Source organism: Theropithecus gelada, chromosome 4 (genome assembly GCF_003255815.1).
Source record: "Theropithecus gelada isolate Dixy chromosome 4, Tgel_1.0, whole genome shotgun sequence".
Lineage (NCBI taxonomy): Eukaryota > Metazoa > Chordata > Mammalia > Primates > Cercopithecidae > Theropithecus > Theropithecus gelada.
Window position 1 is genome coordinate 43,609,901 of NC_037671.1, and position 24,460 is coordinate 43,634,360.

The 24,460-nt window shown below is 39.7% G+C and overlaps 1 non-coding gene and 1 pseudogene across 1 annotated transcript; both read right to left on the bottom strand.

The window, feature by feature from the left end:
• Nucleotides 1-5,121: 5,121 nt before the first annotated feature.
• Nucleotides 5,122-5,228, bottom strand: LOC112623880. The gene has a single exon (XR_003119239.1). It is a non-coding gene; the product is annotated as a U6 spliceosomal RNA (small nuclear RNA).
• A 6,147-nt stretch (nucleotides 5,229-11,375) lies between these two features.
• On the bottom strand, nucleotides 11,376-11,783 carry LOC112623759 (annotated as a pseudogene).
• Between the last annotated feature and the right edge of the window lie 12,677 nt (nucleotides 11,784-24,460).

Consider the following 24,460-nt stretch of genomic DNA (forward strand, 5'->3'; position numbering starts at 1 on the left):
GTATTCATCACCTAAATAGTGTGTATTATACCAACAGGTAATTGTTCATCCTGAACCCCTTTCCCACCCTTCTCCATTCTGAGTCCACAATGTTTTTTATACCATTCTGTATGCCTTTGTGTATCCACAGCTTAGCTCCCACTTACAAATGAGAACATTCTGTATTTGGTTTTCTGTTCCAGAGTTGTTACTTCACTTAGGATAATGGACTCTAATTCCTTCAAAGTTACTGCAAAAGACATTACGTCACTCTTTTTCATGAATGCATAGTATTCCATGGTGTGTGGATGGATGGAGGGATAGATAGATAGATAGATAGATAGATAGATAGATAGATAGATAGATAAACTGTATATTTTTATCCACTTACCAGTTAGTTGGTAATGAGGATGATTCCATATATTTGCAATTGTGAATTATGTTGCATACATTTAGCATTCTTAAAGAAAAGAGATTCCAACCAAGAGTTTCACATCCAGCCCAAATAAGCTTCATAAGTGAGGAGAAATAAGATCCTTGTCAGACAAGCAAATGCTAAGGCAATTCATTACCACCAGACTTGTCTTACAAGAGGTCCTGAAGGGAGTACTAAATATGTTAAAGAAAGACCATTACCAGCTGATATAATCTGAATATTTGTCCCCACCCAAATGTCATGTTGAAATGTAATCTCCAATCTTGGTGGTAGGGCCTGGAGGGGAGTGTTTGGATCAAGGGGGTGGATCCCACATGAATGGCTTGGGCCATGACTTGGTGACAAGTGAGCTCTCACTCTGAGTTCACACAAGATCTGGTGGTTTGAAAGTATGTGGCCCCATCATTCTCTCTTGCTTCTGCCTTCACCATGTGCCATCCCTGTACCACCTTCACCTTCTGCCATGATTGTAAGCTTCCTGAGGCCTCCCCAGAAGCAGATGTCAGCACCATGCTTCCTGTATAGCCTGTAGAACCATTACCCAATTAAACCTCTTTTCTTTATAAATTATCCAGTCTTGGGTATTTCTTTATAGTAATGCAAGAATGACCTAATACATTGGCCACTACAAAAACACACTTAAGTACATAGACCATTGACACTATTGAGCAACCACACAAACAAATCTGCATAATAACCAGCTAACAATGGATAACAAGATCAAATTCACACATATCAATACTAACTTTGAATGTAAAAGGGCTAAAATCCCAATTAAAAGTCACAGAATAGCAAGTTGGATAAAGAAGCAACACTCAGTTGTATGCTATCTTCAAGAGACTCATCTCACATGCAATGAGACCTATCAGCTCAAAGTTAAAAGATGGAGAAAATGTACCAAGCAAACAGAAAAAAGCAGGAGTTGCTATCTAATTTCAGACAAAACAGAATTTAAGCCAACAAAAATAAAAAAAGACAAAGAACATTACACAGTGGTAAAAAGTTCAATTCAGCAAGAAGATCTAACTATCCTAAATATAGGTGCATCCAACACAGGAGCACTCAGATTCATAAAGCAAATTCTTGGAGACCTACAAAAAGACTGAACTTGACACTTGACCAAATGAATCTAATAGATATTGATAGAATTCTCCACCCCAAAACAACAGCGTGTACATTCTTCCTATCTGAACCTGGCACATACTTTGAAGTCAACCACACAATCAACCAAAAAACAATCCTCAACAAATTCAAAGAAACCAAAATCACACCAACCACACTCTTGGACCACAGCACAATAAAAATAGAAATCAATAGTAAGAAAATTGCTCAAAACCATACAATTGTATGGAAATTAAATAACCTTTCCCCGAATGACTTTTGGATAAACAACAAAATTAAGGCAGAAATCAAGAAGTTCTTTGAATCAATGAGAACAATGATACAACATACCAGAATCTCTGAGACATAGCTAAAGCAGTATTAAGAGGGAAGGTAATAGTACTAAACACCCACATCAAAAACTTAGAAGGATCTCAAATTAACAACCTAACATCACACTTAGAGGAAATAGAGAAACACCAGTAAACCAACCCCAAAGCTAGCTGAAGACAGGAAGTAACCAAAATCAGAGCTGAACTGAAGGAAAGTGAGTCACAAGAAAGATACAAAAGACCAATGATTCCAGAAGTTGGTTATTTGAAAGAATAAATTATATATATATATATATACACACACACACACACACACACACACACACAACATTATTAGCTAGATTAATAAAGACAAAAGAGAAGATCCAAAAAACACAACCAGAAATAAAAAAGGAGACATTACCACCAACCCCACAGAAATACAAAAAACCCTCAGGGACTACTACAAACACCACTATGCACACAAGCTAGAAAACGTAGAAGAAATGAATACATTCCTGGAAACATACAACCTCCCAACACTGAACTGGGAAGAAATTGAATTCTTGAACAGAGTAATATATTCCTAAATTGAATCAGTAACAAAAGGCCTACCAACCAGAAAAAGCCCAGGACCAGATGGATTCACAGACAAATTCTAAGAGATGTATTAATATAAAGAAGAGTTGGTACCATTCCTATTGAAACTATTCCAAAAAGTTGAGTAGGGACTCCTCTCTAACTCATACTATGAGGCCAGCATCATCCTGATACCAAAAACTGGCAAAGACACAACAAAAAAAGAAAGCTTCAGGCCAACATCCTTGACAAACATAGATGCAAAAATCCTCGACAACATACTAGTAAACCAAATCCAGCAGCACATCAAAAAGCTAATCCACCATGAACAAGTAGGCTTCAACCCTGGGATGTAATGTTGGTTCAATATATGCAAGTCAATAAATGTGATTCATCACATACATAGAACTAAAAACAAAAACCACATGATCCTCTCAATAGATGCAGAATTTTGATAAAATTCAGCATTGCTTTATGGTAAAAACCCTCAACAAACTCAGCATTGAAGGAATACCTCAAAATAATAAGGACCATCTATGACAAACTCACAGCTAACATCATACTGAATGGGCAAAAGCTTGAAGCATTCCCCTGGAGAACCAGAAAAAGATACGGATGCCCTCTCTCACCACTTCTATTCAACATAGTACTGGAAGTCCTAGCCAAAATAATCAGGCAAAAGAAAGAAATAAAAGACATCCAAACAGGAATAAAGGAAGTCAAACTATTTCTCTTCACAGATTATATGATTCTATGCCTAGAAAAACCTACTGTCTCTGCCCCAAAGCACTTTGATCTGATAAACAACTTTAACAAAGTTTCAGGACACAAAATCAATGTGCAAAAATCAGTATCATTTCTATACACCAACAGTTTCCAAGCTAAGCGCCAAATCAAGGACACAATCCCATTGACAATAGCCACAAAAGGAATGAAATACCTAGGAATACAGCTATCCAGGGAAGTGAAAGATCTCCACAAAAGAATTACAAAACGCTGCTCAAATAAATCAGAGATGACACGAACAAATGGAAAAACATTCCATGTTTGTGAATAGGAAGAGTCAATATTGTCAAAATGGCCACACTACCCAAAGCAACTTACAGATTCAATGTTATCCCCACCAAACTACCAATAACATTTTTCACAGAATTAGAAAAAAACATTTTAAAATCCACATAGAACCAAAAAGCTTGAATAGCCAAGACAATCTTAAGCAAAAAGATTAAAGTTGGAGGCATCACATTACCCAACTTTGAACTATACCACAAGGCTACAGTAACCAAAACAGCATGGTGCTGGTACAAAAACAGACACATAGACAAATGGAAAATACAGAGCCCAGAAATAAAGCCACATACCTACAACCAACTGATCCTTGACAAAGTCGACAAAAACAAGCAATGGGAAAAATCCATTTGGCTAGCCAATTACCCTAGCATCATTTATTGCACCACTTATTTATTCAATAAGTGATGCTGAGGTAATTGGCTAGCCATATGCAGAAGACTGAAACTGAGCTGCCTCCCTTACACCATATACAAAAAAAATCAACTCAAGATGGATTAAAGACTTAAATGTAAAACCTAAAATTACAAAAACCCTGAAGATAACCTTGGAAATAACATTCTCAATATAGGACCCAGCAAAGACCCAGCATTTTCATGGCAAAAATGCCACAAGCAATTGCAACAAAAACAAAAATTGACAAATGGGACCTCATTAAACTAAAGAGCTTCTGCCCTGCAAAAGAAACTATCCACAGAATAAATAGACAACTTACAGAATGTGAGAAAATATGTGCAAGCCATGTACCTGACAAAGATTTAATATCCAGAATCTATAAGGAACTTAAACAAATTTACAAGCAAAAAACAAACAGCCCACAAAAAAGTGGGCAAAGGATATGAACAATCAATTTTCAAAAGAAGACATACACATAACCAACAAGCATATGAAAAAATACTCAACATCACTAATCATTAGAGCAATACAAATCAAAACCACAGTGAGACACCATCTCACACTAGTCAGAATGGCTATTATTAAAAACTCAAAAAATAAAAGATGCTGGAGAGGTTGCAGAGAAAAGAGAATGCTTATAAACTGCTGGTGGGAATGTAAATTAGTTCAGCCACTGTGGAAAATGGTTTGGTGATTTCTCAAAGAACTTAAAATAGAACTACCATTCAACTCGGCAATCCCATTATTCGGTATATGCCCCTAAAAATATAAATCGCTCTATCATAAAGATGCATGCACACATATGTTCACTGAAGCACTATTCACAATAGCAAAAACATGGAATCAATGCAAATGTCCATCAATGATAGACTAGATAAAGAAAATGTCGTGTATATACATCATGGAATACTATGTAGCCATAAAAAGAACAAGATGATGTCCTTTGTAGCAACATGGATGGAGCTGGAGCCCATCATGCTAAACGAACTAATGGAAAAACAGAAAACCAAATACCTCATTTTCTCACTAATAAGTGAGAACTAAACATTGAGTACGTATGGACACAAAGAAGGGAATAACAGATACCTAAATACTGTGCTTATTACCAGGGTGATGAAATAATCTGTATACCAAATTCCTGTGGCATGCAATTTACCTATATAACAAACCTGCACATGTATTTCTGAACCTAAATAAAAGTTACTTTTTAAGGAAATAAAATTAAATCCTTACAGTTTAAAAACATATACATTATATATATAATGCTTCATGAATTTGCATGTCATCCTTGCAAAGGGGCAATGCTATTCTTCTCTGTATCATTCCAATTTTAGTATACGTGCTGCCAAAGTGAGCACAAGACTATTAAGGTGAGGTCATGGGGATCTTCCCTTATGAATGGATTAATGCTAGTATTGGGGAACTGGATTAGTTATTGCAGGAATGGGTTCCTGACAAAAGGATGGTGATATGGTTTGTGTCCCCACTCAAATCTCATGTTGAATTGTAATTCCCAATGTTGGGGGAGGGATCTGGTGGAAGGTGGTTGGATCATGGCAGAGGATTTTCCCTTGGCTGTTCTCATGTTGGTGAGTGAATTCTCATGAAATATGATGGTTTAAAAGTGTGTGTGGCACTTCCCCTCTCACTCACTCTGTCTCCTGCTGCCGTGCGAAGACGTTGCTTGTTTCTCCTTCACCCTTCTGCCACGATTGTAAGTTTCCAGAAGCCTCCCCAGACATGCCTCCTGTTCAGCCTGCAGAACCAGAGCCAATTAAACCTCTTTTTTTCCATAAATTACCCAGTCTCCAATCTTTATAGCAATGTGACAATGAACTAATACAGATGGATTTGGTTATCTCTTCCTCTGGATAGGTTGGTTCCTCCCAACCCTTCCTCCTTCTGCCATGGGATGATTCCAAAAGAAAGCCATGATCTGATATGCCCCCTTTGTCTTGGACTTTTCATCCTCAGAACTATAAGCCAAATAAATTATCTACCTTTATAAATTTTTAAAAAGATTGGTGAAAGAAATTTTTTAAATAACTGAATAAATTGAAAAACACTTCTTGTTCATGGATTATAAGACTTAATATTGCTTAAATGACAATATTCCCCAACTTGATCTACAGATTAAATGCAATTCCTATCAAAATTCACTTTCTGTAGAGACTGACAACATGCACTGGCATAAATATAAAAATATAAATCAATGGAATAGAATTTATGGTCCAGAAATAAGCCTATACATTTATGGTCGACTAATTTTTGATAGGGGTACCAAAATAATTCAATGGGGAAAGGACAGTCTTTCAACAGTTGGTTTAGGACAGCTATATGTGAACATGTGAATAAACTTAGACACCTACTTCACACCATATATAAAATTAACTCAAAATAGATCAAAGATCTAATGTAAAAGCTAAAACTATAAAACTCTAGGACAAAAAAATACAGGAATAAATCTTTGTAACCTTGGATTAAGCAACAGTTTCTTAGATATGACACCTAAAGTAACCAAAGAAAGAAAAAGATAAATTGGACTTAATCAAAATTAAAAACTTTCATGCTGCAAAATTTTACCATCATGAGAGTAAAAGGACAACCCACAGAATAAAAGAAAATATTTACAAGTCATATAGCTGATAAAGGTCTGGTATCCAAAATATGAAAAGAACTCTAACCAACCAACAATAAAAAGACAAATAACCTCATCTGAAAATGGGTTTCCCAAAGAAGATATACAAGTGGCCAATAACCATTGTTCTTGAGTCATTCCTATTCAACGAATGTTTAAGGTAAATGTTTAATAACCAGCTCTTTAAAAGGTTCCCTGATTTGTAGTGACTGCCAATTTCTGTGGTGTAAATACTCTCACATGGTTGATTTCAAGCTAGCAACATGGCACCACTGGATGTGGAGTTGGAAAGAGAGGCTTGCAAACAATTTTTGTGAGCCAGTGCAAGCTGGCTCCAACTCTTCACTTCTTATAATAATTTAAAATTTCATTTTGGTTATATGAACTCTTCCTGATGCCCATGTTTGGTGATTTTTCATTCAGGAGCATTCATGCTCTATTAGCTAACTAATCTTACTTGTTTTGTGTGACTAGTCCTTACTTCCTAGTAGCATTTTGCCACTGAAAGATAGTGAAGTTGGCTTTGCAAGTCCAGATTATGAACTGAGTGGGGAATAGTGAGCAGTGTACTCTGTAAGCCTTTCATGTCACTTCAGGTCTTTCATGTCACATCAGGTCCACCTGAAGTGATGACTCAATGCATGTTAATAAGCAGGAATCTCCACTGAACAAACTCATTTTGCATTCACTACTCATAGCAATAGAAATTCTAGTAATGTAAGTGGAATATAACATAAATTTATAAGTGAACTTTGAAAATTGTTTGTTATTAACTTTGACACAACTGCAAATTGGTATTCAAGTTAATGGCAAAGACCAAACCAAACCAAACCAAACAAAAATTAGCATATACAATCTTCACGTGCACTTTCAGTTGTATCCAATTCAACTTTAACTTTACTCTGTCATTTTCTATTGTGTCTTGATATGAAAATATATTAATTAGATGTCCCCTTTTCATGAGCTTTTTTCTTGTTTGTTAAAAGCATTTAAAAAAATTTTCAAAACAGTATATCATATGTTATCTTGCCATCCTATATTTTGATTATACTTTTGTTGAAAATATGATAACTTTAGGGCTGTTCACAAATCTTCAGCCACTCCTCATTCCTGCCCATTTCTTTGCACTGCCTTGCACCCTTTGCAGGTAGGTATGGCCTTAGGATTTGCTTTGGTCAGTGAAATTCTGAGCAGAAATACACATCGCTTAGAGCAAGGCTTTAAGAAACATCACAGAATGCCCTGTGTTTCCTTTTTCTCTACAGTGGCTTTAGAAGTTTCTATCAGTGGGATCCCAAAGTGTCTTTGATGAGCAGAGCTTTAATGGTCCATTTGCATCAGAATTGAGGTATAAGTGAGAAGTAAATTTTTGTTGGCCTAAGCCATTGAGATAGGGTGAGAAGTGAGGGGGAAGGTTATTCTTGCAGCACAATCTAGCCCCGGCTAACAAGTACAATAATTAAATCTTGTTCAAACATTTGATAAGATAATGCCCACAATAGATTTGTTTCATAGGTATGAATAAATTCAAAGGTATGAAACACACAGGAATGGTATGAGAACTATGCATATTCTTTTTCATTCTTAGCCCAAATATCTTGGCATTTATTTTACATTGTATTTATCCAGAGTATTCTCCCTATTAGTATTACCTTAACAATATACCTGTACACTGAAAAAACAAATTTCTGTTCTAGCCTCAGGAAGAGATTAGGGAGGGTATCTAATAACTTTAGAGAGAACTTCATGTGATAAATGAAAGAGAGAGTATAGACAAGAACAAATTTTTGAAGTTTTATCTAAAATTCTCTTCCTTCTTTATTCCATTGGTTGAAATCACATATGTGTTTTATATATGCCTGTATGTATGATAGATATTAGATCTTTAACTTAGATTTAGTCCCTAATATATACTAGTATTGTTTTTTTAGCTACATCCATTTTAATGAGCTCCAGTTTCTCAAAAATATTTAGATAGGAGTATTTCTTATCCCAAAGTCCAAAAAGTTTGCTAATAATATCCTAAAGTAAGACTGGATTATTATCAACAATTGATTTGAGTATGTTAAGACTTATTATAGAAATATTATGCGTTTAAAACTTGACCAAGTCATGCATAATGATTATACTAGGTCCACATAGTTTTCAGTTTTATATGGATTAGAAGACCCAATTTTATTTTATTTTATTTTATTTTATTTTATTTTTATTTCTATTTTTTTTTAGACCGAGTCTCATTCTGTCACCCAGGCTGGAGTGCAGTGGCACAATCTTGGCTCACTGCAATCTCCGCCTCCAGGGTTCAAGCAATTCTCCTTCCTCAGCCTCCCAAGTAGCTGAGATTACAGTCATGTACCACCACGCCCAGCTAATTTTTGTATCTCTAGTAGAAACGTGGTTTCGCCATGTTGGCCAGGATGTTCTCCAACTCCTGACCTCATGTGATCCACCCGCCTCGGCCTCCCAAAGTGCTGGGATTACAGGTGTGTGCCACGGCGCCCAGCCAACAGACCCAATTATGCAGACATCAGCTACTTATACAATAATCAGTTTAATCGTGGTAATTCGAAACTATGAAATAATTATATCATAAACCCTTAGCCATTTAAGTTTTGTAGGGGGAAATGCCATTCATTCCACAATAAGTGCACTATTATTAAAAAAAAAAAAGAAAGAAAGAAAGAAAGAATAGAAAGAAACACAAAGTTGCTTTTTTTTTTTTTTCTTTTTCTTTTTTGAGACAGAGTCTCGCTCTGTCGCCCAGGCTGGAGTGCAGTGGCAAGGTCTCAGCTTCCGGCAACCTCCGCCTTTTTGGCTCAAGTGATTCTCGTGCCTCAGCCTCCTGTGAGTAGCTGGGATTACAGGCTTTCGCCATCACACCCGGCTAATTTTTTGTGTGTTTTTAGTAGAGATGGGGTTTCATCATGTTGGCCAGGCTGGTCTTCGAACTCCTGACCTCAAGCGTTCCACCCGCCTCAGCATTCCAAAGTGCTGGGATTACAGGTGTGAGCCACCACGCCTGGCCTACACAACGTTACTTTTTAAAGACAAAAGTAAACAAAAAATTAGTTTTAAAATTTCCGAACTCAGATTTTTTTTTTTTTTTTTTTTTTTTGTCCTAAAACAAAACTAACCAGCAAAACGCTCAGTCGCCAACCTTTTATAAATCCAAAGTCACCACCAGAGGGAGCAATTCACCTGGTTTATCTCTGATTTCGCGCCTATAATTTCTTAAGTAAGGCCTAGGGGACAGTAGTTTTTAGACACCTTACGCTCAGATCTCAATATTCAAAAATTTTACCCTTGGAATACCTTCCACACCAAAATAATTTAAGCCTAAAAGAATTTCCTTTTTCTTCTTTTTTAAATAGCAGCTGGAGTTTGCAAGGAGCTCTTCCCACAGAAACCCAAGGTTGCCTTCCTGCCCACCTGAATCTTGGTGGACATACAGGGTTTATGATCTGGGGAAGCCCCAAGGATGTAAGATTCCTGTGTAAATGGGTCCTAGGACTTGTTCTGATTCCGTTAGAATTAGCGGGCTGGTATAACAGAAAACTGCAGTAAAAGTGGTTTAAGCAAAAGAGTAGTTTGTTACCTCTCACTTAAAAGTTCAGTGATAGGCTCCTCAGGGCTGGCATCGCACCATCAGGGACTTCGGCTCCTTCTGTTTGTTCCACCATCTCAGTTCATCACTTCCAAAATGACTGCTGGAGCTCCAGTCATCACATTTGCATTCCAGCAACAAGAAAGTTTTCTCCTCGCCGCTTCCTTAGCTTCAATGGGTCTTCACCTCCTCTCTAGAAGTGACAGGGCTTGTTCCCCCTACCTTAGTGGTTTGATGCTTTTGTTTAATAGAGGATAAGAGTCTATTTTTCCACTCTCTTTCTCCATGTTTTCACCACTGAGGGACCATCTCTCATTGCTCACTCCACCTTCAGTCTTTCTCATCAGCACCTGGTGGAGGTCCCCAGAAAAGAGATTAAAAGTGACTGTGATCACTCCTTTTATGTCCTGGGATCCCAGAAGTACTATACGGTCATGCTAGCCTGCACCTGACCTTTAACAATTTGTTAAAGCCTTAGCTGAATTGTTCTTACCCACTCGTTTGGTATTCCACATCTCTTCCTCTTTTCTGTGAGACAGGTGCACTGGTGCTCACATCCCAACTCTCTTTGGAGTGGCCTTGGATTCTAGATGATTTGGGTGCCTTGCAACTGCAGCTCTCTAATAGGGTCAGGAAAAGCTATGGCTTTGCAGTTTACCTGGCTTTGTCTTCTTGTGTGAATGGGAGCTGCAATCATTTGAGCTTCCTACATCTGGGACATAAACTGAACTTCAGAGGTAGTATGTGATGATGTAGTGGCTGAGAATTTTCCAGAGATTTGAAAAGTCATTAAGCCACAAATATAGATCATCATAAACCAAGCAATATAAGCATAAAACAAAAATCCTCATCGTGGCATATTGTGGAGAAATTGTAGAATACAAACCAAAAAGGAAGCAGCCAATCATTTATGAAGAAATTTAAATAGCAGACTTGTCAACTGAAACAACACAAGCCAGAAGGTGGTGATATCATATCACCAAAATGCTTAGGAAAAATCACTGTTAAAGTAAAATTGTGTACCTGACAAAACTCTGAATAGTGAGAGTTGTATTAGGGTTAGGTTCATCTATAAAGAACAGAAAAACTCCAAATAACAGGGCTTAAAACTGCTTCAAGTAAAAATCCAGAGGAATGAATGGGGTCCATGCTCCATGAAGTTCTCAGGGCCTCAGGTTTCCTCCAGCTCAAGATGTGGTTCTTCCTACCCCCCCCCCAAGTTTTTACAGTTTTATTTAAATACAAAACGTGCACATGAACTGTCTACTCATTGTGTTTGCTGCACAGCTTGGCATTGGGGTTGGTGACTCTGATGGCCAGCTGGGCAGCTCTTTGCACGATGGCTTTGCGGTTCTTGGAGGAAACACTGTGAGCAATCTCAGCACAGAAAGATTTGTTGCACATCAGCAGCACTTCCAGCTCCTTGACATTGTGCACCAGGAACTTCCGGAAGCCACTGGGCAGCATGTGCTTTGTTTTTTTGTTGCTCCCGTAACCAATGTTGGGCATCAAGATCTGGCCCTTGAACCTTCTATGAATCCTATTGTCAGTACCTCCGAGTTTCCACCAGTTATGCTTAATTTTGACATATCAGTCAGACTGGTGCCATATGAACCTCTTGCTTCTCTTTTTGATGATCTTGGTCTTCACAAGGGGCCTGAGGGCGGCCATGATGCTGAGGAAGAGATGGCTGCCACCTCCATAGGCAGCACTGAGGAAGAGAGAGGGGCAAGATGTGGTTCTTCTACTAATGATCCAAGGCAATGTTCACAATTTAAATATGCCTTTTCTTTTAGGAAAAACAGTAGTCATAGAAGATGAAAGTAATTCTTTTTTGGTAAAATAAAAATTTGGCCTATGTCAGCAATGTGACATGTTTTATGAAATGCTGTTCATCTGAGGAATCCACTTCTCAGAAACCAAGCCTCAAAGTCTAGAAGAATGACCAAGCCTTAAATTTACATCCAGTGGTGGTGGGAGTAGGACCAGGGCCTCTTCTCTCTTTTTTCCTTTAGACGGTAGGACACCTGAAAGAATATCAAAGCAGTTGTCTACTGGTCTTCCCAGGCTTGGAGACACTGCTTCACTCATCATCAGTTACTTCCATCCTTCTAGAGCGTGCACTAAGAATTCCCCTCAATATGCTCCTAATTGTTTTGCTCCGTATTTCACAGCTGTCCAAGCAAGTCATGCTCAGAGACCATTTGATTTCAGAAGCTTCTACTGCTCCCAGGACTGAGGACTGACTACCCAGGACTTTCCAGAGCCCCCACCACCAAATCCATTCTGAGTTAAGGGTTAGGAATACGCTGAGACATTGTTGTGATTGGCCTTCTCAGAGAGATCTCTGAACTGTCACCAGGCACCCTGAGGACACAGGAGAGAGTGACCAGAGTATTGATCACTGGCCATAGAAAGACAAATTTCCTCTTATTGTCCTTGTTCACGGATCCCTGGGCTGAAAGAAAAGGACAGAGACAGAGCAGGAAAGAGGAAGATCAGGAAGCAGGAACAGAGTCAGAGGAAAACTGCAGGCTTGATGGGAAGGGGCAGGCTTTGGGGCCTCTGGAGTTATTGATTTTTCAGCTTGGTCAACTTTTACTTGTTAGGATGCAGTGACAGTTTTCAAGCTCCTTACATGCCAGACTGGGAGCTGGAAATCCTATTTTTTTACATGCATTTAACTTTAATCAAGTTACCATAACACCTCACTGACTCCAAAATAAGTTTCTATCTCAGCATGGCATTCTTTCTCCATGGACTGACCCACCCACCACTCAACCTTATCACTTCTTATGCTCTTCTAAGAAAATAGCATGGGACCTACAAAACAGTAAAAAACTGTCAAGATTTTGGAAAATGCTCTATCCATTCCAGCCTTGCAGCCTCAAACATGCAAAGGTCAGTCACACATGTTTGTTCTGTTGTGTGATTCAATCCTACAAGTAGAAATGGAAATGGAAGAAAATATGACAGGAGAAAAACCAAAGGACATAAGCAGTATTATATGTTCCTAAATGAAGCTGAGTTTTGTGTGTGTGTGTGCACGAATGTGCCTTCGTGTATAGCTCACAGGTATGCATGTGCATTTGTGTACCTATGTGTGCGTGTGTGGGGGGGTGAGCATGTGTGTGTATATGTGTGTCTGAATATTCTTACCCTCAATGCTCCAAACATAATATTGATTAAAGTCCACAGTGAGTGGGCTGAGTTTGTGGGGTCCTCTGTGAAACAGAAGGAACAAAACCATTCTCAACGAGAGAGGGATGTATGTGAGCTCCCCAAGAACATGTTGGAGGTCCTGGAGCAGCAGGTTGGTAATCTCCAGGGTTCTTGACAACAACAGACCAGGGAAGCCAATAAAGGACCTGTCAGTGGTCTCCAGGGCCTGCAGGCAGTGCCTCTGACAGGCTGTGCTCTCTGGTCACTGGGAAGACGGACCCTTAAGAAGGTCACAGCCATCCTAAAGGCTCAGCTCCGCCTCGGTGAGTGTCCCACAAAGTCAAGCCACCTTCGCAGGATAGAATATGAGCTATCCAGGCCAACTTCCAAGACCCTTGGACTCTCCTTTTCTCAGGTACCTCCAGTCCCAGGAGGGGTGGGGGGAAGCAGCAGAACCCAGTATTCTGGCCCGGGAGTCACATGGCTTCTAGAGGGCTCACCAGAGCAGAGCAGTTTAGCCAAAGTCAGCTTCCCATTCCCTTCAGGATCAGTTTGCCTATTGAGAAATGTTTCTGGGAAACATATTTGCCAAGTGGAATGGTTTCATACAAAATACTGTGGGTATAGCTCTTCTAAAGATTTTTTCAAATCCTTGGGTATCTTTTTCTGTTGGATATGATTTTAAGGAGTGCCCACAGATAAATTTTGAACTAGTTTTTACTTATTTTTCTACTTACAGTAAGTACTTATCCAACTTTTAGTAAAACATAGCAAGTTATCAGACTTAATTAACCCTTGTTGAGTGGCCCAGCCTTTTTTTGGGTTAAAAAAATTATTTTCCGGGCCAGGTACAGTGACTCATACCTGTATCCCAGCACTTTGGGAGGCCGAGGCTGGAGGATCACTTGAGCTCAGGAATTTGAGGCCAGCCTGGGCAACATAAGGAGACTCCATTCTACAAAAAAAAAAAAAAATTCAAAATTAGTCAAGCATGGTGACACATGCCTGTAGTCCCAGCTACTCAGGAGGCTGAGGTGGGAGGATCAGCTGAACCCAGAATGTCAAGGCTGCAGTAAGCTGTGATTGTGCCACTGCACTCCAGCCTGGGCAACAAAGCAAGACCCTGTCTCAAAAAAATATATTATTTTCTGTATGACATGGCTGTATTAAAAATAAATGAATAAAATGAGGAAATAAATATATAGATTCATTTACACTTCTACCATAGTATTCATGACACCTAAATCACAGTGCTATTGCTGTGGAGTCCCTCACTTGCATTTATAATCCAACTCAGCCTCTTATGAGCTCCCTGAGTTGAGTGATTTACAAAGCTTCTCTAAGTCTCCGTTTCTCAGCTGTAAATGTTTAGTGGCTCCCTCATCGGGTGTTTTGAAGATTAAATGAACTAACCCTTTCAAAGCACTTACAGCAGAGCCTGGTACACACTAAATAAATACTCAATTAATTCCAGTTTAGGAAATACTTATTACCTACTGCTATACATCAAGCACTGTTCTAGGACTGGGGATATGAGAATACAAGGTAAACAAAGTCCCTGTCCTCATAGAGCTTCCATTCTCATGGAGGGATGGAGACAAAAAAGTGAGCCATACATCACATGGGGACAACTGCTACAGAGGGAAAGGGTGGTGGAGAAAGAGAAGGTGCACAGGGTTTGTGCTACAGCAACTTAGATAAGCTGGTACTGCATTTCTGAGGACCCACTTCCCTCTATGGCTCTGTATTGGGTTTGCAAGAGAAACTTGCATGAGATTTGGAAAGCAGAGGTGAAGCAGCAGGTGTGATGTTCTGAAGGTTGGTGTAGGTGCAAGGGTCTCTCAGGCGCATTGTTGCTCAACTTACCTTGCTGACATGGGCAGCACCTGCCTGTAGCTCCTCCTACTCAGCCTCCCTGAGTCCTGCGCAGCACATGTGCAGCTTTACAGCCAAGAATCAGAAAAGACAGAAATGAAGGCAGAGAGGCAGAGCCGCAAGGTGCTCACAAATACCTATTTTCTTCTTTTCCTAGACGTTCAGGTAGACCCCATCTTAGCCCATGCAGTGAAGGCAGAAGTGATGGGCCCTGTTCCAGACCTGGCCTATAAACACTCCCATGTGCCATACTTCCTCTTTTCTCATCCACTCCTGGAGGCAAAGAACTCTGAAGACCTGGAGGACAGCAGAGCCACAGGACAGAAAGCCTGGGCCCCTGAATGGTCCTGCGGAGTCACCACTCATTAGATGAGTAAGAAATCAACTTCTACTATCTGAGATTTGGAACTATACTGTTAAAGAAGCTAAGATTATCCTAGTTAAGATTGGCAGAAATCAAATAAATAGAGAAATATATGTGTGAAAGAGAGAAGAGGGAGTGAAGAAGAAACAAAATAAAATACTGCTCTCGGAAAAAAAAAAAAAAAAGAACAAGACATACAAATCTGTAGCAAGACTAATCAAGAGAAAAGTTTAAAAGTGCAAAGAGAAAACAAAGAGAACAGGTCAGGCACATTGGCTCACACCTGTAATCCCAGCACTTTGGGAGGACAAGGCGGGTGGATCACTTGAGGTCAGGAATTTGAGATCAGCCTGGCCAACATGGTGAAACCCTGTATCTACTAAAAACACAAAAAATCAGGCAGGTGTGGTGACACACGCCTGCAATCCCAGCTACTCAGAGGCTGAAGTGGGAGAATCGCTTGAACCCAGGAGACGGAGGAGGTTGCAGTGAGCCAAGAACGCACCACTGCACTCCAGTCCGGGTGACAGAGCAAGACTCTGTCTCAAAAGAAAAAAGAAAAGAGAACAAATGAGAAATACCCGGACATCCAAAAGAGATTTTCACAATAACAATATTGTGAATAATCGTACACTAATATATTGAATAACTTAAAATGGATACATTTCTGGGAAGCTATAAAATATTAAAATTGGTGTTGAGATTAAAAGCTTGATTAAAGCAACAACAATTCAAAAATCAATATCTAATCATATAACCATCTCAGGCACTAGAGAGGTGAGGGGAGGGCAACTTCAGGCACAGAATTTTCAAGGTATAGATATTTCTTAATTCATACAATATATTCCAGGAAATAGAAAAGAGGGGGAAAGCTGCTCATATAATTTCTGTGGCTAGAACAATATTGATACCAAAACCACATGAGGACCAAATGAGAATAATGGGTGATCAGCCCATTTTATTTATGATCATAGATTCTGTAATCTAAGATCAACATTCAGATTCTCAGGTAAAGATGGCAGATGGAACACACACCTTTATTTCTGTTCCCTCCTAAAATCCACAAAAATGAGCATAAAGAAATGCAGGAAACATAGGAATGATGGAAACTGGAAGTTAAAATAGCAAGAAAATTTGGGGAGCTGAAAAAAATATATAAGTAAGTGGGCAATGACTTAGAAGTGAGAAAACAGAACCTTTCATCAGAGTTGAGGAAGGCAGAAGTTAAATCTTATTTACACAACAGTATCGCCAAGATGGCTGAGAAAGTGGGGGTGGTTTAGGGGAGTCCAATTAAGAAGAAATACTATAAAGTTGTTTAAGAATAAACAAGGAACCCAGATCCCCTTGCCACTTTCTGCAGATGAGCGACCTTGACCGACCTTGGCAGACAACCGGGAATGAACACCTTAGAGAGGTTGCAAAGAAGGGTGGGCTTCTGGGTGTGGTAGGGAAGGGGTGGGCAATAGGTATAGGTGAGGATGGTGACAACGTCCTGAAAACCAAGGGATTATGAGAAGAACATGTACCAGAAGCTGAGAAACACCCCAGCCCTCTTCTCCTATTTGGATTCCAGAAAGTTGGCAGCCAGATCTTCTTCCTCCAGACAAGAGATGGGGTGAGTCTTTCCTGGGGATCCTGAGCAACCCAAGACAGAAGGCTGAATAATATTGACAAGGCACTTCCTTAAGCAAATGGCCAAGGAGTCATCCTCCTGTGAAGCTCCCAGGACACCAGCCCCACTGTGGGCTCACAGCATATCCAATTATCTTTAGAATTTTGTTACCAGGCCTGAGAAAAAGTTCTCAAGTGAAAGAGAGAAAGAAGAAACTAAACAGAATAGTGAAGGCAACCGGGAAGAAACAGAGACCACCCAATGAACCATAAATAAAAAGAGAAAACTTTTTTTCCAAGGGCTGTTTCCAAAACAACCCTTGGAAACTTAAAATACATATGATAGCAGGAACTAAAACTTCAATGGAATGATTGAAATATAAAATTGAGGAAATCTCCCCAGAAAATAAAGTAAAAGAGAAGGAGAGATGCAGAGGGAGGGGGAGAGGGAGGCAGAGAGAGAATGAGAACAACAGAGAAATGGGAGAGAAAAAGAAAAAAAGAAAAAGACAACTGTCCAGGAGGTGAATGCTTGAATAAAAGGAGTTTTAGAAAGAGAGAACATAGAAAACAGAGAGGGGAAAATCATGCATGAACTAATTCAATAAATTTTCCTGTGAATTTCTAGATTGAAAATGCCACTCACTGTGAGGAGCAAATGGATGGAAATAGACAAACTCCAAGGCTCATCCCTGAGACATTCCAGGACACAGGGAACAAAAAGAAAATGCTGATAAAGTGAAGACAACAGATCACATACTGCCATAGTTATCATAATTGCTCCTGACTTTCCAACAACAATGGGATCAAGAAGGTAACAGAGCAATGCCTTTGAAATCCTGAGGACAAATTGTTTCCAACTCAGAATTTTATATCAGTCAAACTGTCATGGTAAAACACTCATTTTTAAATATAAAAATTGTCCAAATGTATTTTCCATTCCCCCTTTCTCCTGTAGTTACTCAAGGATGGGTTCCACTAGTACAAAGGAGTAAACAAAGACCCAAGAACCAGGAAAATGGTGTAGGAGAGACAAAGAGAAGCCCCAGAATCATGGGGAAGAGACAGCTGTGCACCAACTGGTGGAGGCAGTGCATCCATACAGGGCAACAAAAGGCCACAGGCATGACGTTTTAGAAAGATGCTCAACAAAACACTTGCTGAGAAAAAAAAACAAAACAAAACTTAGAACTGCTGGTTCCAAAACATGTGCTTTTGCTTGTTTGTTTTTCTTGTTCTGACTTTTAATTCATTACATCACTGCTCTCCGAGAAAAGGCTATCAATTATTCCCCTCCAACAATGCATAAGAATGACCTTTTCCCTGCTTCTCCAGGACAGAATATAATTATCATTTATTTTAATCTTTTTTGAACTGTTAAAAAAGATAAACTGAGGCACAGTAAAATTTTAAAGAGTTTTGGTGGGTTTTTCGTTTTTTCAAGCATCAACAGTTTATGAACTGAGCAGCTCCAAACCAGAAATAGCTTGGGAGCTCCACTGAAGAACACAAAGAGGAGACTTTTATAAGACAGACACAGAAGTAAAGCAAAGTATTTAATTGGTTACAGTTACACAATTGCCTTTTTTGGTCTATCAGGTTGAAAGGCCCCTTGTTATCTAAGTTTGTATAAGTAGTAACTTCTGATTGGTTGAGCTTAAGTTGTGCTTTTTTTCCTTAAAATATAGGCATTCACAAGAAATAGCTCAAGTTAAGTTTGTTTATGTTTGCAAATCAAGCAAGGTTTAGGTCACTTACAAATCGTAACTGCTTTTGTCCTCTCTGGGATTCTTCAGGTCTGGTCTCCATTTTAATTTACCTTAACAATCCCCCCGCTTTTGGTCACCCTCTCAGCAAGCTAAGAAGGTGATAGCATTCCTGTCGGTTACCACTAGTGAAATAGTTCCAGTGACTGTTATCCTCAACAGTTGTATTGAGATATAAGGTTACATGGTATGATTACCCGCATCATGGGCTTCAGTGGTAGGATTGTTGAGTTCTTCAAGTTAATTAATGATGATGGCAGTCATTTGATGTGTGAGTGCCTTCCAGAAAGCAGTGAAATCCTTGACAGGATAAGATATACTAGGACGGTAAACAAAATGCCTATAAAGAGAATAATAGCCAAGGATTTTTAAATTCCCTGGAACAGAGATTCCCAGGAGCCAATATTTCACCAATAAAATAAATCAGTGGAGGAGGCGACACCTGTCTGATAAAAGACATATTTGTTCCTTAAGATCCTTTAAATTGGGCTCAACAATTTCAAATTTATTAATAGAAACAATATTTTTTTTTACAAATAAGAGCCTCCTTGTTAAGTTGCTAAGATATCAAGGACTTCTATTTTGGAGTACTATTGAGGTTAAATTGTTTATTTCAGATTGTATTGCTTGAAGGGAATTCAAGGTAGCATTCCATGAAAACAAAAGAAAGAAAAAGGTTAATATGAGGAACAAATTACGATCTTAGTCTTTAAGTCCAGAAAGCAGCCAGTCAAGATTTCTAAATTTGAGTGTGAAGCATTTTTGGTGGTGGAATGAGGATGGCAATTGCAACCTGATGGATTTTCCTGGCTTGCAGTTTGAATGTCTCTGGTAATGTCATCAGGCGTTCCAGTGAATTCTCCAAGTGACCTATATAGCAGCAGGCATGAAAATTTTCCACACATGGGCTGCTGTAGTAATTTTTCTGAATTTGAAGTCATCCAATTTCAGCTGGCAGGACTTTGGAAACAGGCAGTTTTAGTTTCTAATGACTCTAGAAAATTTTAGGATTCAGTCCAATTCACAAGGACATAACAAAGACCAGAACTGATGATGGGTGCTATAGTTTTCTACTGAAATACAATCTTTTTTATGGTCATTCCAAATTTTTCCAAAAATAATCATGGTTAACTCTTCTTTTTGTGCAAAATCAGTAGTCTTATTAAACTTGATCTGATTATTTACATAAGTGTAACAAGAAAAGTGATTCTATGTATGCATATTTTTAAAATACATCATTTTAGTCAAAGTTTTGGTAATATCCAAGGGGCTTTATTGACTTTGTATAAGTCAGTTTTAGTTATTTGTTCATTTTATTGTTTGTTTTTATTATTTGGTAACAAGGAGTCTCAGATTAGACCTTTAAAAACCTCTCTAGGCTAAGAGGCTAAGTCAAGGACTTACCCAATTGTGTCTTGTTATAAGAAAAGATTCTTATTGAACCTATGCAAACACGTATATTGCCATGAAAATAAGAATATTCAATAAATGCTTCCAAACTATGGGGTGATCAGGTAGGGAGAAAAAAATGTTTTCATTTACAAAAGTATATTTTACCAAATTGTTTTAAGTTATAGAAAAAAGTTTTCCTAAATCTAGAAAGCAAGACATTAAAGAACCAGTAAAGTTTCAAATGAAAAGTTATAACAATTATAATTATTCTCATCAGTTAATTTAGTCTCACATAATTAATTTTTGTTTTGCTTGATCTTGGGTTAGCAGATTTATAATACATTGCTTTTCCATTAGAGGTCTGGAAATTCTTACCTAGCCTTATAGTATGATCTTAAAGTTATCAGAAACCTGTACTCATCAGCCTTTGTCATGAATCTCACAATTCTGTGTCATGCAACTGACAAGGGAATTTCGTTGCTTTGGTAACATACAACATTTTAACATAATAATTAAAATTATGGATGATAACATTATACTAGTACATATCAGATTTCTAAGAATTTTACAGAATTTCTGGAACACTCATCAATAACAAACATAACTTAAAGAAGGTTTAGCATCACCCATTGTTGCAGGAAGTCAGGGACTCTGAATGGAGGGACCAGCTGGAGCCATGGCAGAGGAACATAAATTGTGAAGATTTCATGGACATTTATCAGTTCCCAAATAATACTCTTATAATTTCTTACACCTGTCTTACTTTAATCTCTTAATCCTGTTATCTTTGTAAGCTAGGATGTACATTACCTCAGGACCACTCTAATTGTGTTAACTGTACAAATTGATTGTAAAACATGTGTGTTTGAACAATATGAAATCAGTGCACCTTGAAAAAGAACAGAATAACAGCGATTTTCAGGGAACAAGGGAAAACAACCATAAGGTCTGACTGCTTGCAGGGTCCGGCAAAATAGAGCCATATTTTCCTGCTTGCAGAGAGCCTATAAACGGACATGCAAGTAGGAGAGATATTGCTAAATTCTTTTCCTAGCAAGGAATATTAATATTAAGACCCTGGGAAAGGAATTCATTCCTGAGGGGAGGTCTATAAACAGTCGCTCTGGGAATGTCTGTTCTATGTGGTTGAGATAAGGACTGAGATATGCCCTGGTCTCCTGCAGTACCCTCAGGCTTACTAGGGTGGGAAAAATCCCACCCTAGTAAATTTGAGGTCAGACCGGTTCTCTGCTCTCAAACCCTGTTTTCTGTTGTTTAAGATGTTTATCAAGACAACATGTGCACTGCTGAACATAGACCCTTATCAGTAATTCTGCTTTTGCCCTTTGCCTTGTGATCTTTGCTTTGCCCTTTGCCTTGTGATCTTTGTTGGACCCTTATCAGGAGTTTCTGATTTTGCCCTTGTCCTGTTTCCCCAGAAGCATGTGATCTTTGTTCTCCTTTTTGCCTTTTGAAGCATGTGATCTTTGTGACCTATTCTCTGATTTTACAGCCCCTCCCCTTTTGAAATCCTTAATAAAAACTTGTGGTTTTGCAGGTCAGGTGGGCATCATGGTCCTACCAATATGTTACATCACTCCCAGCCGCCCAGCTGTAAAATTCCTCTCTTTGTGCTCTTCCTCTTTATTTCTCAGCTGGTCAACACTTATGTAAAATAGAAAAAGCCTACGATGAAATATTGGGGGTGGGTTCTCCCAATAACCCATTATTTGGCATTGCTTCTCATGCAATTTAACATATCAAATAAGCCTCATTAGTTTAACATGTCTCTTTTTATAAGAAGGGAAGATAAATTCTTTTGAGATATTCCAGGGACCCTTTTGGACACTCCCAAAGTTGGTTTGAGGTCAAAAAGACCTATATACCCTCTAGGGGTAAGGTTGTGTCTATGCCAGTGTGTGGCATATGGTGATGTTCAGCTAGCATGAGCCTGAATTAATTACCACACATAGGAACCACAGTAAAGTGTTCCCAGGCCATCTACCCCCAACCAAAGTCCCCACTTATCACTGCAACCTCTTACACACTTCTATAACATGCTCCAAAAAGTACACACAACAGTAATCCCCCAAATGCCAAATACCACATTATTTAACGTTGAACAGTCTTGTTAGTTCATGAGTTCGTGTGCAGCACACGTGGTATTGCACACAAATTACATTTCCCTTCTACAGTGTAACAACCATGGAGTGTGATGTAAATAACCATGGAATACTGAGTTAAAGCTAAAATTTTATCTAAATTAGACCTGAGTTTGTTGTGCCCCCAGGTGCCTGACAGAACTACACAGTGAGAAATCCAGAACTCTTTCCAATGGGGAACGGCAGAGGCGCCACAGCCAGGGACCCTCCACTCTCTCTTGCACTCACTGCACCTTGACCGTCTTCTTTGGTGTTTGCAAACGTTTGTCATAGTGGATTTTTTTTAATCAGATCGTGAATTTTGGGCAAACTTTCTACAGTTCGTGGGAATAAATGTTTGAATGGTTTGAGTTCAGACTGTGAGACAAATCTGCATGTTCCATTTTGAAGAGGTTATACATGAGCTATCAGATAGACAGAGAGATGGGATCGAATTTCAATTATATGGAAATAAGGTAGAAAAGAAGGGACCTCAGGCAAAAGAGTAAAAGCACGTTTGTGACTTAAGAGTTTACAGTAGCTGGCCACAGGAGTATCTGACCCTGGAATTCCCAAACTTCTCTGCACCTTAGAATTACCTGAGGAATATTTTTTAAAATGCCAAAGCCCAGGCCACACCCGGATCAATTAAATTAGGCACACTGAGGTGGCATCAGGCATCTGCATTTCTGAAGCTCCCTAGATGATCCCAGCGTGCAGAGGAGTCTGAGAATGACTAATCTAATTTTCACAATATGCTTGTGAAGCGGTTGCCACTATCCCCTTTGATTCCCTTAAGGTTCTCCCCAGTGAATTTGTGGCATCAGGAGCCCAGGTCGCCCAGCCCAGCGCTCCTTCTACTGCACTTGCCGCTGTCCTGGAGGACAGGAAGCAGAACCAGGGTGCTGCGTGCGTAGCACTTCAGAGGGGCTCTAAGGGTGCACCGCCAAGTTGAGCCGTCTAATTACGCTCCGGGGTGATGGACAGGCTGCCCCTGCCCCCTGCTGGCCAAAGGCTGCTATTGCCGCCAGCGTGCACACGCGTGCACGCATCTTCAGCCACCTGTTGTTTCTGATTCTTCCCTGCCTCCTCTCTGCAGTGTCGCCAGAACACCTTCCCACACTCTATTCTCTTGCCCTCCTGACTTAACTCTTTGCTGTGTGACAGGGGAGTCCTCCCTTACCAGCAGACGATGAAGGTGGAGTCCACGTTTCTCAGCCTCCACGAATAGCCAGTCTCAGACCCCGCAAGGCTGCAGGCAGTGCTGTGTAAGTGGGCCTTCAGTCCTGTGGGGAACCCAGGTTGAATCCCCAGGAATAGAAACTCCAGAGGAAGGTCCTCAATCAGTCGGTGGTCCCCAATCCTGAGAAGGGTTGCCTCTTCCAGGTGGAGCCTGGTGCTCATTGCTATGCGGGAACAAGGCTCTGGGAGGAGTCCAGGAAATGTGAAACCGGAAGTTGCTGTCAGGGAATGGAGTAGTCTGTGGCCCGGTTAGAGGAAACAGCCCTGGGAAGTCCCAATTGCTTCCAGAATCTATTCTGTTTACTCTTCAGGGGAATACCTGTACCTTCTTTCCTTGGACCCAAGATTTAGGACATAAGAAGAATCTGGAAGAAGCTGAGCCCACAAGGGTCCCAGGAGGGCATTCTGCCTGCCCACTGACCATCTCAGCATGCTACACGCTCGAGGGAACTCAGATTCCCTGTCTGTAAAATGCGGATTCTCTCCCACGAAATCTCTGAGGTGAATAGCTCTGGATAAGTCAGTGACCTTCTTTTAGATTTTGTTTGTTTGTTTGTTTGTTTGTTTGTTTGTTTTCCCCTTAGGTCTTCCTGCCTGGGGCCCTCTGCCCTGGGTCTCCTGCAGAGGTTCCCACCAGCTCAGGAAAACACTTAAGAGTGGGTGTCTCAGAGCTCAATGGGCCTGAATTCCTTTCCCAATACCTCCTACCACTCCCTGGACACACACACTTGCACATACATGCACACATATGTGTGCATCAAGCTAATCAGAGTGGGGCCTTGATTGAGTCAG